Raw genomic sequence first — 15,145 nt, forward strand, 5'->3', positions numbered from 1 at the left:
TTGATCTTTTATCTAAAAAAAAACCTACACTCAGTAGTTCAAAGGAACCATGAACTTGCTTTTAATGATATGGGAGTGGTAAAACCTTCTAATTCCAGTATTTTGCTCACAATGGAGAGTCTTCCATTATGCTGAGCTTAAGTTTCTGGGTTTGAGCAAAAATAAACCCTGAAGACAAACTTAAGGCCCTGTTGGGCTTTTCAATATCCACATTAGTCACCTAGGATGCCTACATACTAATATCTATTATGTCTGGTAAGGGGTGTAAATACTGTTGGGCCTAGGTACTTTTGAAAAAATCTATATTTTTGAAGCCACTTCTGTTTTCTGCTCTGACTGCTTTTTGCATACATCAACACTCCAGTCAGCTTGTCAGTACTTGGTCCTTTCACATTTGATATTCAGGCACACAGAGCCAGCTATTTTTTCATTCGAGTGTGTGCATTCCTTTTCCATAAATTTTATGAACACTCCTAGAAGGAGCCAGTGTGTATGCTGCTAAATTATGGTCATGGAAAAAGATATTGTAGTTTTTGAAAATCAACTAACTTCACAAAATTCTAATCAATAATAAAGGTACAAGCTGTATTTATATTTATTAGACCACTCAAAATAATAGATACAGCTGCTTCCACTCCTGCACTTCTCCGTTTATATCACCAAACCATCTTTCCTCGAGCCTGAGACTCTTTCTTACTAATCTGGGGTTTTGATGGCTGTTGACATTGTTGCCTGTATCTTGCTGCCCTACTCTTGCTATGCAACATAACACAGGGCAAGGGTTCTGGGGAAAATAACAAATAATCATCATTCAACTATGAGACACTGTTATCTAGAAAGTTCTGTATTCTATAGTAAAACTAATTACAAACATCCACCCCATCATTAAAATGAATTCAGAGACCATTTGTATAAAATTAAAGATTGGAATAGATCAGGTGAATGTTATAAGAGAATATGTTTTACAAACTGCCTCAAAGATGCTTTCCTCATGCAGATTACAAGATTGACCTAGAGACAAGATATAATAAGGATGAGGAACTTCTCCTGAACAGATAGATGTCTGCTCAAAGTCTCCTTCTTCTAAAAACAGAGCGCTGGTAAATTCTGCCCTGATAATCACTTTGCCTAAAAGTAGGTGGTGGAAGGAATGAAGGGAACTACTAACTTGGACCAATTCTAAAGAATAAGGAAGAAATTATAATGATGTGGAAATGATAGAAATCTGAGTATTATCAACATGGAGAGCATCAGAATGAAGGAGGGAAAGCTGAGAAATAATTATACATATACTTTAGACTATGGAAAGGCAGTTTTAAAAAAACACAGAAAAAAAAGACAAATGGCCAGGGAAAAAAAGGTTTCTATAAATAAAATTCTTTCTCTTCAACCGGGAATGTTTCTGATGCAAAAAAAGTTTTAAAATGTACTTGATGATATAAGAAGCCAATTGTGTTTGTAAGATTTGTATAGATTATATACAGAAGTTATTACCCTTATAATCAGTCTTTGAATTCCAGGAAGCTTAGACATAGATTAGTACACAGTTGAAGTAGCTAAACTCCTTAGCTTAAGTGTTTTGATTAGTTGTTAAAATATCCTGCTCATTTTTTCTTCCGTCTATGAGAGAGTAAGATTTTGGAATTACTTTTCCATCATAAACAACTAGAAAAATGGATGAAATATAGGAAATAACTATTCTTCAACATTAGACAAAAGGCAACAGAGGACTTTCTCCCTGAGAAAAGAGAAATAAAAGATGTGAGCCCTCCCATTGCCTAGGGTTTCTCTTCTGGGATAGTTCTTGGATTGTGACATGGAAGAGTTTGGCAATCTTCTTGAATTAAGGAGACAGAGATTAGATTTCTGGCAACTAGAAATTTGCAGCACCAAGTACCAGAGAGAACAGAGGTACACAGAGAAAGAACTCCAGAAACTTGTATAGGGGTTCCTTCATGTTTTGACAAAATACCAATCTGCAAATGCATATGACAAGAATCCATGAAGCCAGAAAAGAACAACTTCTGAGGAAGGAACAGTTACTGAGGAGTTGTAAGATGAATAGTCCCCAGGCTCACACATTAATTATTAGAGTTTCTCCCAGCCAAACTGGAAAGACTTCAATTAGTACAAAGGGCATTCAGTAGAGAGCCCAAGATGGATACACCTTAGAAATGGGACTAAATTAGCTACAAAAAAAAAAAAGGCTCTTCTAGACCAACTCTATAAAGGCTTTTAAAAAACCTAAAACAGGATCAACCCTGCCAGTAACTTACTTATTGGCAGAAAATGTTCAACATTTTTTAAAAAGGAATACAACATTTGGCCCAAAACAATGTAAAATTCACAATGTTCAGTACGCACTCAAAAATTAGTAAGGAATAAGACAAGGATACTTATATTTAACATAGTATTTAACAGGGCAGCTAGGCAGAAAAAGAAATAAAATTCATCCAAATTGGGAAGGAAGAAGTAAAACTGTCACTATTAGAATGAAATGATATTATACATAAAAAATTCCTAAAGGCTCTACCAAAACCTGTTATAACTAATAAACAAATTCAATAAAGTTGCAGAATACAAAATTGACATACAAAAACCTGTTGCATTTTTATACACTAATAGCAAACTATCAAAAAGAGAAATTAAGAAAACATCTCATTTACAATTGCATCAAAAAGAATAAAATACCTAGAAATAAATTTAACCAAGGACGTGAAAGACCTGTACACTGAAAACTATAACAAGTAGACAAAATAAGTTAAAGAAGACACAAATAAATCGAAAGATATTCCATGCTCATAAATGGAAATAATTAATATTGTTAAAATGTCCATACTACCCAAAGCAATTTACAGACTGAATGAAATCCCAATCAAAATTCCAATGGAATTTTTTACAGAAATAAAACAATTCTGAAATTTGAATGGAACTACAAAAGGCCCAAAGTAGCCAAAGCACTCATGAGAAAGAACAAAGCTGGAGGCATCATGCTTCCTGACTTCAAATTATATTACAAAGCTGTAATAATCAAAACAGTGTGGTATTGGCATAAAAACAGGCATAGATCAAAGGAACAGAACAGAGGACCCAGAAATAAACCCACACATATGTGGTCAATTAGTTTACAACAAAGAAGCCAGGAATATACAATGGGGAAATGAGAGTTTTTTTCAATAAATGGTTTTGGAAAAACTGGATAGCCACATGCAGAAAAATGAAATTCAACCACTATCTTATACCATACATAAAAATTAAGCCAAGATGGATTAAAGACTTGAACATAAGACCTGAAACCATAAAACTCCTAAAATAAAACATAGGTGATAAGCTTCTTGATATAGGTCTTGGCAAAGATTTTTTGGATTTGACATCAAAAGCAAAGGCAACAAAAGCAAAAGTAAACAAATGAGACTACATCAAACTTAAAAGCTTCTTTACAACAAAGGAAACCATCAACAAAATGAAAAGGCAACCTACTGAATGGGAGAAAATATTTGCAAGTCATATATCTCATAAGAGTTTAATATCCAAAATATATAAATAACTCATACACTCAATAGCAGAAAGCCCCAAATAATATGATTTTAAAACGGGCAGAGGATCTAAATAGACATTTTTCCAAAGAAGACATACAGATGGCCAACAGGTACATAAAAAGTGCTCAGCATCACTAATCATCAGGGAACTGCAAGTCAAAACCACAATGGCTAACACCTCACACCTGTTAGAATGACTATTATCAAAAAGAAAGAAATGAGATTCAAGATGGCAGAGGAGTAGGTGGACGTGGAGTTCATCTCTCTCCATGGATGTATCAGGAATGCATCTATACATGCAACAGTTCTCACAGAACACTGGCTGAAAATTAACAGAAGACCTTGGACACTGGAAAGGACTATAAAGATCCCTGCTTAACTGGGTAGGATGGAAAAAAAGAAGGGAGAAGGAGGAGGAGAGGAAGCGGGATGGGACCTGCACTCAGGGGCAGGGGAGCTGAAGCAGAGGAGAGATTCCCGAATTCAGGGAAACCCCCTCTCCAATGGGGAAACCCCCTCTCCGATGGGGAAATTGACTGGGACAGAAGGGAAACATCTGAGGCTGTTAGAAGAGGGTGAAGCAGCTGATCCGTGGCAGATGGACAGAGTGAGAAATACACAGATGGTCCATACCGCGGCCCTACATGCCTCAGGCTGGGACATGTGTTCACAGGTGTGCAAGTGGGCTGGGAGCTGGTGCGTGGGGATTGAAGAACAGGCCCAGAGCAAGAACTGCTGTTGGCTGTGGGGAGATGGACTGAGGGGACGGGAGGGAGGAAATCTGCAGCAGGGAATGCCTATGGAGGAAGATGGGGCTGCCATGGAAGCAAGATACTATTGCTGAGTCACACGCAGGGGGAGGAGCCACTATTGTAGCCTCTCTCTCCCCATACACTGGTGCCTGCCAACGACAATAAAAGAAGCCAGCTCTGGGCTGTCTCTTGTGTGCTGGCTGCCGAACAATAAGAAAAGCTCCCTCAGAGCTGACCCTCACACACTGGCTGCAGGGCAATTAAAAAAAAAAAAGCCATCTCAGGGCTGGCCCTCGCACACCTGCTGCCGAGTGCCAGAAAAACCCTGGCCAGGGCTGGCCCTCACATGCCTTACACTGGGCGCCAGAAAAGGCCTTACTAGGGCCATATCTCTGGCACCCATGGCTGCCTGCTTCCCTGTGCATTTGCCACTGCTGGGGCTCCTGCAATCCAAGCAGTCAGACCACCTCTGCGCCTGGTCCTCACAGGGGCAGACCCAAGAGCTCCAAGGCAGCCTCAGGACCAGACTCCTCTGGGTGGACCACATGCAGAGGTGGGGATAAAACCAAAGCTGAACCCTTGGGACAGGGTGACTAAGGAAGAAGATCAAAAATCTTTCCACCAGCTGTAGAAGCGGCAGATTAAATCCCCACAATCAGCTAGGTAGACCCTCTGTCTATGGAATATCTGAGTAGACAATGAGTGTTCCCACAAATGAAAACGGTCTAGCTCTGGCAGCTGTGGACTCTGGGGGCAGCACACCCAGGGATTGGGCCAGATCAGAGTCTAAGTGATCCCCATAGGGCCCACAGCAGGTCCAGAGACGAGCCCAGAGGCAGAGGAGAGCCTCTCGGGGAGGTGGAGGTGGGCTGTGGCTCACAGTGTGTGCGAGGACACTTACAACAGAGACCCCAGGGAAACATAATTATTACTGTTAATTTTATTATGTTTTGATTCATTCTGTTATTAGTTCTAGCTTTTTTTTTCTGGTTTCTTTTTCTTTTTTTGTTGTTGTTTTTGTTTTTCTTTTTAAGTCTTTTGGGATCTCCGTGTTTTATAACATATTTTTTTCACACATTTCTACTTTTATTTTGCTTTTCTGTCATTCTGTATTCTTTTCCCTCATTTTTTTCATCCTCTTTTTCTTTAATATATTTTTCTCTTTTTTTAATATTTCCATTTCTACTTTGCTTTTCTGTTGTCCTGTGTTTTTTCCCTTTTATTTTATTTTATTATTATTTTATTCATTTTTATCAGTTTGTTCTGTTTCCTTGCTTTATTCTTCAATTGGCACACTGCTTTGGTTTTGTTTTTAGGTTATGTGTTTTTGTTAGTTTTAATCCTAATTGTTTGATTTCATTTTTGAGTTCTCCTATTTCTCTGGTTGTTCTCTTGCTTTTTATTTTATTTGCCTCTGTTTTTGTTTCTTCTGCATGTGTGTGTTTCCGTGTTTCTATTTTTGTTTCTTTGATTTTGTTTTTACCATTTCTCCAGGGTTTTGTTTGCCTTTTTTTTTTCTTCAATATATTTCTTTGCTTCATTCTTCAGATGGCACTCTGCTTTGGTTTTGTTTTTTGGTTTTGGGTTTTTGTCAGCTTTCTTCTTAATTGTTTGATTTTGTTCTTGGGTTCTTCTGTTTGTCTGGTTGTTCTCTTGCTATTTGATTTATTTGGTTCTGTTTTTGTTTCTTTTGTGTGTGTGAGTGTTCCCTTGTTTCTCTTTCTGTTTGTTAGATTTTACTTTTTACCATTTGTCTGGGGTTTTGTTAGTCTTTTTTTTTTTTAATGCCCTTTATTGCTGGGATGCACAACTTGCGGGATCTTGGTCCCTTGACCAGAAGTCAGGCCTGAGGCTCTGGAGTGGAGCACCGAGTCCAGGATGCTGGACCACTAGAGAATTCCTGGCCCCAGGGAAGATTAATCACCAAGAGCTCTCATGGAGGCCTCTATCTGAATCCAAGACCCGGCTCCACCCAACTGCCAGCAGTTCCCAGCGCTGGACACCTCCTGGACACCAAACAACAAAGAAGACAGGAACACAAACCCACCCATTAGCACACAGATTACCTAAAGTTATACTAAGCTCACAGACACCCAAAACACACCACCTGACATGGCCCTGCTCAACAGAGGGAAAAGATTCAGCTCGACCCACCAGAACGCAGGCACCAGTCCCTCCCATCAGGAAGCCTACACAAGACACTGGACCAAAACCCCACCAATGGGCGCAGAGAACAGAAGCAAGAGGAACTATGACCATCCAGCCTAGAGTAAGGAGACCTCAAATACTGTAAATTAGACAAAATGAAAAGACAGAGAAATATCTTACAGGCAAAGGAACAAGATAAAAACTCACAAGACCAAATAAATGAAGAGGAAATAGGCAAACTACCTGAAAAAGAATTCAGAGTAATGATAGTAAAGATGATCCAAAATCTTGGAAATAGAATAGAGAAAATACAAGAAACATTTAACAAGGACCTAGAAGAACTAAAGAGCAAACAAACACTAATGAACAACCCAATAACTGAAACTAAAAATATTCTAGAAGGAATCAATAGCAGAATAACTGAGGCAGAAGAACAGATAAGTGAGCTGCTGCAGAGCAGAATAAAGAAAAAAGAATGAAAAGAATGGAGGACAGTCTCAGAGACCTCTGGGACAACATTAAGCACACCAACATTCGAATTATAGGCGTCCCAGAAGAAGAAGAAAAAATGAAAGGGTCTGAGAAAATATTTGAAGGGATATAGTTGAAAACTTCCCCAACATGGGAAAGGAAATCGTTAATCAAGCCCGGGAAGCACAGAGAGTCCCATACAGGATAAACCCAAGGGGAAACACACTGAGACACATATTAATCAAACTTTCAAAAATTAAACGCAAAGAAAAAATAGTAAAAGCAGCAAGGGAAAAGCAATAAATAACATACAAGGGACACCCCATAAGGTTAACAGCTGATCATTCAACAGAAACTCTGCAAGCCAGAAGGGAGAGGCAGGACATATTTAAAGAGATGAAAGGGGAAAACCTACAACCAATATTACTCTACCAACAAGGATCTCATTCAGATTCGACAGAGAAATTAGAACCTTTACAGACAAGCAAAAGCTAAGAGAATTCATCACCACCAAACCAGCTTTACAACAAATGCTAAAGGAACTTCTCTAGTCAAGAAACACAGAGAAGGAAAAGACCTACAAAAACAAACCCAAAATAATTAAGAAAATGGTAATAGGAACATACATATCGATAATTACCTTAAATGTAAATGGATTAAATGCTCCAACCAAAAGACATAGACTGGCTGAATGGATACAAAAACAAGACCCATATATATGCTGTCTACAAGAGACCCACTTCAGACCTAGGGACACATACAGACTGAAAGTGAGGGGATGGAAAAAGATATTCCATGCAAATGGAAATCAAAAGAAAGCTGGGGTAGCAATACTCATATCAGATAAAAAGACTTTAAAATAAAGACTATTACAAGAGACAAGGAAGGACACTATATAATGATCAAGGGATCAATCCAAGAAGAAGATATAACAATTGTAAATATGTATGTACCCAACATAGGAACACTTCAATATATAAGGCAAATACTAACAGCCATAAAAGGGGAAGTCGACAGTAACACAATAATAGTAGGTGACTTTAACACCACACTTACACCAATGGACAGATCATCCAAACAGAAAATAAATAAGGAAACAAAAGTTTTAAATGAAACATTAGACCAGATGGACTTAATTGATATTTAGAGGATATTCCATCCCAAAACAACAGAATACACTTTCTTCTCAAGTGCACATGGAACATTTTCCAGATAGATCACATCTTGGGTCACAAATCAAGCGTTGGTAAATTTAAGAAAATTGAAATTGTATCAAGCATCTTTTTTGACCACAACGCTATGAGACTAGATATCAATTACAGGAAAAAAAAACTGTAAAAAGTACAAACACATGGAGGCTAAACAATACGCTACTAAACAACCAAGAGATCACTGAAGAAATCAAAGAGGAAATCAAAAAATACCTAGAAACAAATGACAATGAAAACACGACAATCCAAAACCTATGGGATGCAGCAAAAGCAGTTCTAATAGGGAAGTTTATAGCAACACAATTCTACCTCAATAAACAAGAAACATCTCAAATAAACAACCTAAACTTGTACCTAAAGCAATTAGAGAAAGAAGAATAAGAAAACCCCCAAATTTAGAAGAAGGCAAGAAATCATAAAGATCAGATCAGAAATAAATGATAAAGAAATGAAGGAAACAATAGCAAAGATCAATAAAACTAAAAGCTGGTTCTTTGAGAAGATAAACAAAATTAATAAACTATTAGTCAGACTCCTCAAGAAAAAAAGGGAGAAGACTCAAATCAATAGAATTAGAAGTGAAAAAGGAGAATTAACAACTGACACTGCAGAAATACAAAGGATCATGAGAGACTACTACAGGCAACTATATGCCAATAAAATGGACAACCTGGAAGAAATGGACAAATTCTTAGAAAAGTACAACCTTTAGAGACTGAACCAGGAAGAAATAGAAAACATGAACAGACCAATCACAAGCACTGAAATTGAAACTGTGATTAAAAATCTTCCAACAAACAAAAGCCCAGGGCCAGATGGCTTCACAGGTGAATTCTATCAAACATTTAGAGAACAGATGACACCTATCCTCAAACTCTTCCAAAATATATCGGAGGGAGGAACACTCCCAAACTCATTCTATGAGGCCATCATCACACTGACACCAAAAGCAGACAAAGATATCGCAAAAAAAGAAAATTACAGGCCAATACCACTGATGAACATAGATGCAAAAACCCTCAACAAAATACTAGCAAACAGAATCCAACAGCACATTAAAAGGATCATACACAATGATCAAGTGGGGTTTATCCCAGGAATGCAAGGATTCTTCAATATAAGCAAATCAATCAATGTGATACACCATATTAGCAAACTGAAGGATAAAAACCATATGATAATCTCAATAGATGCAGAAAAAGCTTTTGACAAAAATCAACACCTATTTATAATGAAAACTCTCTAGAAAGTGGGCATAGAGGGAACCTACCTCAACATAATAAAAGCCATATATAAGAAACCCACAGCCAACAGCATACTCGATGTTGAAAAACTGAAAGCATTTCCTCTAAGATTAGGAACAAGACAAGGGTGCACACTCTCACCACTGTTATTCAACATAGTTTCAGAAGTTTTAGCCACGGCAATCAGAAAAGAAAAAGAAATAAAAGGAATCCAAATTGGAAAAGAAAAATAAAACTGTCACTGTTTGCAGATGACATGATACTATACATAGAGAATCCTAAAGATGCCACCAGAAAACTACTAGAGCTAATCAATGAATTTGGTAAAGTAGCAGGATGTGAAATTAATGCACAGGAATCTCTTGCATATACACTAACAACGAAAAATCAGAAAGAGAAATCAAGGAAACACTCCCATTTACCACTGCAACAAAAAGAATAAAATACCTAGGAATAAACATACCTAAGGAGGCAAAAAACCTGTATGCAGAAAACTATAAGACACTGATGAAAGAAATCAAAGACAATACAAACAGATGGAAAGATATACCATGTTCTTGGATCGGAAGAATCAACATTGTGAAAATGACTATACTACCCAAAGCAATCTACAGATTCAATGCAATCCTTATCAAACTACCAATGGCATTTTTCACAGAACTAGAACAGAATATTTCACAATTTGTATGGAAACACAAAGACCCCGAATTGCCAAAGCAATCTTCAGAAAGAAAAACGGAGCTGGAGTAATCAGGCTCCCTGACTTCAGACTATACTACAAAGCTACAGTAATCAATGCAGTATGGTACTGGCACAAAGACAGAAATATAGGCCAATGGAAGAGGATAGAAAGCCCAGAGATAAACCCACGCACATATGGTCACCTTATCTTTGGCAAAAGAGGCAAGAATATACAATGGAGAAAAGACAGCCTCTTCAATAAGTGGAGCTGGGGAAACAGGACAGCTACACATAAAAGAATGAAATTAAAACACTTCCTAACATCATACACAAAAATAAACTCAAAATGGATTAAAGACCTAAATGTAAGGCCTAACACTATAAAACTCTTAAAGGAAAACATAGGCAGAACTCTCTTTGACATAAATCACAGAAAGAACTTTTTGACTCACCTCCTAGAGTAACGGAAATACAATAAAAAATAAATGGGACTTAATGAAACTTAAAAGCTTTTGCTCAGCAAAGGAAATCATAAACAAGACAAAAAGACAACCCTCAGAATGGGAGAAAATATTTGCAAATGAAGCAACTGACAAAGGATTAATCTCCAAAATTTACAAGCAGCTCATGCAGCTCAATATCAGAAAAAGAAACAACCCAATCCAAAAATGGGCAGAAGACCTAAACAGACATTTCTCCAAAGAAGACATACAGATTGCCAACAAACATATGAAAAGATGCTCAGCATCACTAATCATTAGAGAAATGCAAATCAAAACCATACCGGTCAGAATGGCCATCATCAAAAAATCTACAAACAATAAATGCTGGAGAGGGTGTGGAGAAAAGGGAACTCTCTTGCACTGTTGGTGGGAATGTAAATTGATACAGCCACTCTGGAGAACAGTATGGAGGTTCCTTAAAAAACTAAAAATAGAAGTACCATATGACACAGCAATCCCACTACTGGGCATATAACCTGAGAAAACCATAATTCAAAAAGAGTCATGTACCACAATGTTCATTGCAGCTTTATTTACAATCGCCACGATATGGAAGCAACCTATGTGTCCAATGACAGATGAATAGATAAAGAAGATGTGGCACATATATACAATGGAATATTACTCAGCCATAAAAGAAAACGAAATTGAGTTATGTGTAGTGTGGTGGATGGACCTAGAGTCTGTCATACAGAGTGAAGTAAGTCAGAAAGAGAAAAACAAATACCGTATGCTAACACATATATATGGAACCTTAAAAAAAAAAAAAAGGTTCTGAAGAACCTAGGGGCAAGACAGGAATAAAGACGCCGACATCGAGAATAGACTTGAGGACACGGGGAGTGGGAAGGGGAAGCTGTGGCGAAGAGAGTGGCACGGACATAAGTACACTACCAAATGTAAAATAGATAGCTAGTGGGAAGCAGCTGCATAGCACAGGGAGATCAGCTTGCTGCTTTGTGACTACCTAGAGGGGTGGGATAGGGAGAGTGGGAGGGAGACACCAGAGGAAAGAGATATGCAGATATATGTATATGTATAGCTGATTAACTTTGTTATAAAGCAGATTCACTTTGTTATAAAGCAGTGTATATATGTCCCTGCCACTCTCTCACTTCATCCCAGCTTACACTTCCCCCTCCCCGTGTCCTCAAGTCCATTCTGTACATCTGCGTCTTTATTCCTGTCCTTCCCGTAGGTTCTTCAGAACCTTTTTTTTTTTTTTTTTAGATTCCATATATATGTGTTAGCATACAGTATTTGTTTTCCTCTTTCTGACTTACTTCACTCTGTATGACAGACTCTAGGTCCATCCACCTCACTAAAAATAGCTCAATTTCGTTTCTTTTTATGGCTGAGTAATATTCCATTGTATATATGTGCCACATCTTCTTTATCCATTCATATGTCAATGGACACTTAGGTTGCTTCCATGTCCTGGCGATTGTAAATAGAGCTGCAATGAACATTGTGGTACGTGACTCTATTTGAATTATGGTTTTCTCAGGTTATATGCCCAGCAGTGGGATTGCTGGATCATATGGTAGTTCTATTTTTCGTTTTTTAAGGAACCTCCATTCTGACTGGTGTGAGGTGATACCTCATTGTAGTTTTGATTTGCATTTCTCTAAAGATTAGTGATGTTGAGCATCCTTTCATGTGTTTGTTGGCAATCTGTATATCTTCTTTGGAGAAATGTCTGTTTAGATCTTCTGCCCATTTTTGGATTGGGTTGTTTCTTTTTCTGATATTGAGCTGCATGAGCTGCTGTAAATTTTGGAGATTAATCTTTTGTCAGTTGCTTCATTTGCAAATATTTTCTCCCATTCTGAGGGTTGTCTTTTTGTCTTGTTTATGATTTCCTTTGCTGTGCAAAAGCTTTTAAGTTTCATTAGGTCCCATTTGTTTACTTTTGTTTTTATTTCCATTTTCTTCGGAGGTGGGTCAAGAAGGATCTTGCTGTGATTTATGTCATAGAGTGTTCGGCCTATGTTTTCCTCTAACAGTTTTATAGTGTTAGGCCTTACATTTAGGTCTTTAATCCATTTTGAGTTTATTTTTGTGTATTGTGTTAGGAAGTGTTCTAATTTCATTATTTTACATGTAGCTGTCCAGTTTCCCCAGCACCACTTATTGAAGAGGCTGTCTTTTCTCCATTGTATATCCTTGCCTCCTTTATCAAATATAAGGTGACCATATGTGCATGGGTTTATCTCTGGACTTTCTATCCTCTTCCATTGGTCTATATTTCTGTCTTTGTTCCAGTACCATACTGCATTGATTACTGTAGCTTTGTAGTATAGTCTGAAGTCAGGGAGCCTGATTACTCCAGCTCCGTTTTTCTTTCTGAAGATTGCTTTGGCCATTCGGGGTCTTTTGTGTTTCCATACAAATTGTGAAATTTTTTGTTGTAGTTCTGTGAAAAATGCCATTGGTAGTTTGATAAGGATTGCATTGAATCTGTAGATTGCTTTGGGTAGTATAGTCATTTTCACAATGTTGATTCTTCCGATCCAAGAACATGGTATATCTTTCCATCTGTTTGTATTGGCTTTGATTTCTTTCACCAGTGTCTTATAGTTTTCTGCATACAGGTTTTTTGCCTCCTTAGGTATGTTTATTCCTAGGTATTTTATTCTTTTTGTTGCAGTGGTAAATGGGAGTGTTTCCTTGATTTCTCTTTCAGATTTTTCAACATCAGTGTGTAGGAATGCAAGAAATTTCTGTGCATTAATTTTGTATCCTTCTACTTTACCAAATTCATTGATTAGCTCTAGTAGTTTTCTGGTAGAGTCTTTAGGATTCTCTATGTATAGTATCATGTCATCTGCAAACAGTGACAGCTTTACTTCTTCTTTTCCAATTTGGATTCCTTTTATTTCTTTTTCTTCTCTGATTGCTGTGGCTAAAACTTCTAAAACTATGTTGAATAATAGTGGTGAGAGTGGACAACCTTGTCTCGTTCCTGATTTTAGAGGAAATGTTTCAGTTTTTCACCATTGAGAATGATGTTGGCTGTGGGTTTTTCCTATATGGCCTTTATTATGTTGAGGTAAGTTCCCTCTATGCCTACTTTCTGGAGGAAAGGAATGAAATTGAGTTATTTGTAATGAGATGGATGGACCTAGAATCTATCTTACAGAGTGAAGTAACTCAGAAAATTGAAAAACAAATACCATATGCTAACACACATAGCGTTAATCTAAAAAAATGGTACCGATGAACCTAGTGGCAGGGCAGGAATAAAGATGCAGACATAGAGAACGGACTTGAGGACACAGCGGAGGAAGGGGAAGCTGGGGTGAAGAGAGAGAGAAGCACTGACATATATCCACTACCAAATATAAAATGGATGGCTAGTGGGAAGCTGCTGCATAGCACAGCGAGATTAGCTCGATGCTTTGTGACAACCTAGAGAGGTGGGATAGCGAGGATGGGAGGGAGGCTCAAGAGGGAGGGGGTATGGTGATATATGTATACTTATAGCTGATTCACTTTGTTGTACACCAGAAACTAACACAACATTGTAAAGCAATTATACTCCAATAAATGTATTTTTAAAAAAAGAAAGAAATAACAAGTTTTGGTGAGGATGTGAAGAAAAGGGAACTCTTGTTCACTGTCGGTGGGAATGTAACAGGCACCATGGAAAGCAGTATAGAGCTTCATCAAAAAATTAAAAAAAGAACTACCATATGATCCAGCAATTCCACCTCTAGGTATTTATCCAAAGAGAATGAAAACACTATCTCACAAAGATATTTGCACCCCCATGTTCACTGCAGCATTATTTTCAATAGCCAAGATATGGAAGCAAGCTAAGTGTCCATCAATGGATGAATGGATAAAGAAAATGTGCTATGTGTGTGCGTGCGTGCATGTATGTGTGTATGTGTGTGTGTGTATATATATATAAAATGGAATATTGTTCAGTCATAAAAAAGAATGAAACCCTGCCATTTGTGACAACATTGATGGACATTGAGGGCATTATGCTAAGTGAAGTAAGTCAGACAGAGAAAAACAAATACCATATGATCTCACTTGTATGTGGAATCTAACAACAACAACAACAAACTAACAACCAAGCTCACAGATATAGAGAATACACTGATAGATTGCCAGAGGTAGGGCGTTGCGGGTGGGTGAAATGGGTGAAGGTGGTCAAAAGGTACTAACTTCCAGTTATAAAATAAGTCACAGGAAAGTAACATACAATATGATGACTGTAGTTAATAATGTAGAATTGTGTATTTGAAAGTTGCTAAGAGAGTGGATCTTAAAAGTTCTCATCACAAGAAAAAAATTTAACTGTGTATGGTGACAGATGTTAACTAGACTTATTGTGGTGATCATTTCACAATGTATAGAAATATTGAATCATTATGTTGTACCTCTGAAACTAATATAATGTCTTATGTCAATTATATCTCAATTTTTAACATACCTCTAATAGCACAGTAAAAAGGTACCAAAAGTGTGACTCTCTCACCAGAGACTGATGGACTTAAGTACCTATAAACAAATGGAGCGAGAGGTATGAGACTGAGAAATCTTTGAAATATTGCAAATTTAAGATGCTTGGCTAGAAAAGAA

This window comes from Balaenoptera physalus (genome assembly GCF_965194825.1).
Source record: "Balaenoptera physalus genome assembly, chromosome: 7".
In the NCBI taxonomy this organism is placed as follows: domain Eukaryota; kingdom Metazoa; phylum Chordata; class Mammalia; order Artiodactyla; family Balaenopteridae; genus Balaenoptera; species Balaenoptera physalus.